Below are 5,000 nucleotides of genomic sequence, written 5' to 3' on the forward strand. Positions count from 1 at the left end.
AACAAAAAAAAAAAAAGAAAGAAAAAAAAACTTGAGAAAATGAAAAAGAACTATACATTTATAGAGATAAGTTTGATTCGCTACTAGTAAACGCCCACCTGTTGCTCGTCAACGGTGTCTGCCTACTTACTGCTTGTAACTACTGTATACTCCCTTATTTATACTTATTCCTTTATCTCGCACATATATATATATATCTGTGTGAATGTATGTGTATGTGTGTGTATGTAAGCAAGTAAGTAAGTATGTAAGTATGTATGTAATCGTTCGATTGATCTATTATTATTATTATTGCAATCGATCGAATTCTAAATTAGATCGACTGATCATTTCTTTATCAATTTTATTATTATTTCTTTTTTTTTTTCTTTTTCTTTTTTTTTTTTTTCAATATCTTGTTGATGATCATATGACGAATGAATCATTCCGTCGTTTAAACGTGTGAATTCTTCTATTCACCTATCCTAGTTTACGCCGGAATCGACTCAAGGCTAGTCGTAATTTGCATCCTCCCACGTTTCTCTTGTTCACTATAGTATCTCCGTATCTCTCTCTCTCTCTCTCTCTCTCTCTCTCTCTCTCTCTCTCTCTTTCTCTCTTTCTCTCTCTCTCTATCATTTCATCTTCTTTCTCAAAAGAAATATGTTCGACAATAAAGTATATAATACCAAGGATTATACTACATATTTTTCGTTATTATTATTATTATTATTATTATTATTATTATTATTATTATTATTATTATTATTATTATTATTATTATTATTAAGATTGTTTTTATAACAGTATTTTTTTTTCTTTCTTTTTTTTCTTTCTTTTTTATTATCAGTTCTATTTTATTCAACAGCAACAAAAAATAATATATATATATATATATATATATATATATATATATATAAAATACAAAAGATAAAAAGGTCGTTGTAGTTACAACGAAATTGGATCTCGAATTCGTTCCATATAACATGTACACATATATACATGTATACATATATGTACGGTTAAGCCATGCGTTGGAATACGCAAACGTACGCGTTATTACATACGTGTGCATACAAATTGCATGTGTGCTCAAACAGATCTATATGCATTTATATGCGTATACCTGTATTACATAACTCTTGTTTTATTTTTCTTTTCTTTTCTTTTCTTTTCTTTTCTTTTCTTTTCTTTTTTTAGTTTTATTTTTAACTTTTTTTCATAATTATCTTTTTTTTTTTTTTTAAGAATAAATCGATGACGTTCCGATATTAAAAATAAATTTTTATGAATAGACATTCATTAACATGATTCAATAATTTGATTTGTCCATATAATATGTGTACAATATTTTAATTGATACGAAATAAATATACATTATATGGCTTATAAAATATTATATTTTATATATATATATATATATATATATATATATATATATATTTGTATCATGTTTCAAAGAGTAGAAATGATCTATGGGATAATATAAAGCAAAAAAAAAAAGAAAAAAAAAAGAAAAAGAAAAACGATTTTATATGATACAACGAAAGAAAATAATTTCTATCAAATGTTTATTTATATAAAATCGTATAATGTATTCAAACAGATCTAATATTCTAAAAATAGATTTCTAACACTTCAATGTATTCTAATGATTCAGATAGACAACAATAAGGGGTAGGTCACATTCGTACCATCGGGACCACAATAGAAGAGGGCTGGGCAGTTAAAGCCTCTCCTCGTCCTGAACACACGACAGACATAATTATATCTCATGTATAGTAGTATTGTAACGTCAACGCGACTCTAACTATCGTCTCTTCTTGCTCGTATCGTTGATTCTAACACGAAAATAGTCTTGCTTTGCTTTCTCTCTCTCTCTCTCTCTCTCTCTCTCTCTCTCTCTCTCTCTCTCTCTCTCTCTTCCTTCATCTATCTATCTCTCTTTTTGTCTCTTTGGCTTATTCATTTGGAGGAAAAGCTTGTTACCAGGTCGACATGGAAGAATCACGTGTCGTTTGTCTCGAGGACGTAATAATACACGTGGCTCTTCAACGTTGTATGTAATGTTAAATCGCTTAATTTTTTTTCTCCTGTTTTATATATATATATATATATATATATATATATATATATAAATTATTAGATAATTCGACGAAAAATACTTCAAAAAATTTAATGTCTTATATACGTATATTGTACAGTGATAAGTAGGTCGACATTGAATTCATTGGAGTGAGAAAGAGAGAGGGGCAAAAGAAAGAGAGAGAGAGAGAGAGAGAGAGAGAGAGAGAGAGAACCGTATTACACACGTTGAGTTTTAATTAATGAATTATTATTATTATATATATATATATATAGGGATTTCTATTCAAACAATTTATCATTATCATCACGATAGTTCAAAAAAGTTATATTTTTAATATCTTCATTTATATTATATTAGAAAAATATTAAATTGCTATTCTTCTTTACTTTTTTTTTCTTTTTTCTTTTCTTTCCTTTTTTCTTTTCATTTTTATTTTTGTTTATTTATTTATTTATTTATTTCTTTTTTTTTTTTTTTTTTTTTTTTTTTTTTTTACACTTGAAGGTAATAATTAATCATCGTTCATAAGTATACAATATATTTGTGCGCTTGTAGATACGTAATCATTATTAAAAATATTAATTGAAAAAGATTATACGTTCCTTTATGGAATTTAAGAAAATATCTAGTTGTTAAAAATTAATACGTGTTTCTCTAGAGAAAGTTAGTAGAAGACTGTAACTAAAGACTTGACTCTTGAGTCGACGACCTTGTAGTTATTGAAGAGCGCATCTTTGAATAACAATTAGAGTCGCAAGTTAAGCGACGACCTATGATCTTGTACGACGGAGATATCGTTCGCAACCTTGACTCTACTATACTCGACATTTCTCTTTCTCTCTCTTTCTCTCTCTCTCTCTCTCTCTCTCTCTCTCTCTCTTTCTCTTTCTGTCTTTGTTTGCCTACGAATGAAATTATGACAATGATATATATATATATATATATATGTGTATATATTCGATAAATTTTTCGTACGTTGCTATTGAAAAATTTGCAGAATTAAAGAAGAAATGAGAAAGGAAAGAAAAAAATGGATTTATGGAAAAAAAATTTCTTGAAAAATGATTAGATATATCTAATCTTCATGTACGAAGAGTCGGGAACGTTACGATCGTTTCGTTCGACAAAAAGAAAAAGAAAAAAAAAAGCATTGAATAATAATAATAATAATAATAATAATATATAATAATAATAATAATAATAATAATAATAATAATAATAATAATGATAAATATTAATCGTGAAAAATGTATTTGGCGTTTCAGTTCTATTTTTTTCTTTTTCTTTTTTCTTTTTTTTTTTCTCTTTAAAGAAAGAAAATCTTCGTATATGTATATGTCACAAATACATGAACACCCGTACATGTATGTGTATATATACATAAATGATTTGTTTTATTCAAAGACTTTTTCATGTTCGTCCACACTTAAAGCCGCTTCCGATAAAACGATCCATTAATTATCAATAATAATTTTATGCTCTTGTAGTTACTTACGTGTCTCATATGTTCGCCATGTCGCAACGAGTTAACAATTCCCGAAGACCGTGGCACAGTGACCGTAACTCGACCTTCCGAAGGCCGTTCCTTAATCCGTAGTCTAAACGAAGCCATAAAAAAGGCGAATGTTCTTCCTTTCTCTCTCTTTCTCTCTCTCTCTCTCTCACTCTCTCTCTCTCTCTCTCTCTCTCTCTCTCTCTCTCTCTCTCTCTCTCTCTCTCTCTCTCTCTATCCACTCTTTCTCTCCCCTCTTTTTCTTTCTTTCTTTCGATCTTTCTTCTTTTTTATTTATCTTTCTTTTTTTCTTTCTTCTTTTTTCCTTCTTTTCTTTTTTTTTTCTTTTTCTTCTTTTTTTTTTTCCCCCCTATCTCAGTCAAGTACATCGTTAATGATAAATTTAGATCGAATTAGAAAATGAATCGTTCACGTTCTTGCTTACTTTTTTAAATCTCATTGTTCAGATGTTGTTCATTGAAAAATTTCTAATTGGAATAAATAATAAATGGCATGTAATTATAAAAAAAAAAAAAAAAAAAAAAACAATAATATTTATAAAATATCTAAACGAATAGAAATAATCGTCTATAATGTTGGAATAATTGGAAATAATGTAAATCGTGTTAAAGTTTATATTAACTTAATGCAAACAACAAGCACTCATTAAAGCTGTGACGCATCATTTTACATAGCTTTATTTACAAAATTTCTTTTTATATCCTAATATATGGAAGAAGGAAAGGAAGCAAAAAACCAACAAAAATAAAAAAAAAAAAAAAAAAAGGAAAAGACGAAGAAGTAAAATCTTTAAGAATTAACGAGAAAAACAAAAGTGATTTTTGTATAATAAGTCCTATCATCGATCGATCGATCGATTTGTAAACATCAAAAAAAAAGAAAGAAGAGAAAAAAAGAAAAGAGAGAAAAAAGAGAAAACGAAAAACGAAAATAAAACTATCATTACATTCGTTATCTCGATCAATCATATATATATATATATATATATATATATATATATAAACGTGTAAATAAATGTATGTAGGTGGTATATGTGGATAATTGAAAAAGTGTAAAACGCCCAGGTTTTTCCAAGAGCATGTTAAAACGATTCTCTATATCCCTCTTTTTCTCTCTTTCCCTTTGCAAGCATACAGACAGACAGACAAAGAGAGAGAGAGAGAGAGAGAGAGAGAGAAAGAGAGAGAGAGAGAGAGAGAGAGAGAGAGAGAGAGAGAAAGAGAGAGAGAGAGAGAGAGAGTGAGAGCGAGCATATATACGCATTAAAAAGTGCAAATTGCACGCGCTCATCCACGTGCTTTGGCATTTGCCGTAGTCGTGCAATCGCTCCCGGAAACACATCGAGAATGAAGAAAGAAGGGGAGGATAGGTGAGAGGAGAAGGTAGGGAGGGTACGAGGGTGAGAAGGTGGGTGGGATG

At 28.7% G+C, this 5,000-nt stretch overlaps 1 protein-coding gene across 6 annotated transcripts in view; it reads left to right on the forward strand.

The window, feature by feature from the left end:
* LOC118445481 (thyrotroph embryonic factor) overlaps positions 1–5,000 on the forward strand; it is a 97,924-nt gene that overhangs the window by 36,717 nt on the left and 56,207 nt on the right. The gene's annotated exons all lie outside the window — the stretch shown is intronic.

The sequence above is a fragment of the Vespa mandarinia genome, chromosome 10 (genome assembly GCF_050613455.1).
Source record: "Vespa mandarinia isolate Hongniang chromosome 10, ASM5061345v1, whole genome shotgun sequence".
Lineage (NCBI taxonomy): Eukaryota > Metazoa > Arthropoda > Insecta > Hymenoptera > Vespidae > Vespa > Vespa mandarinia.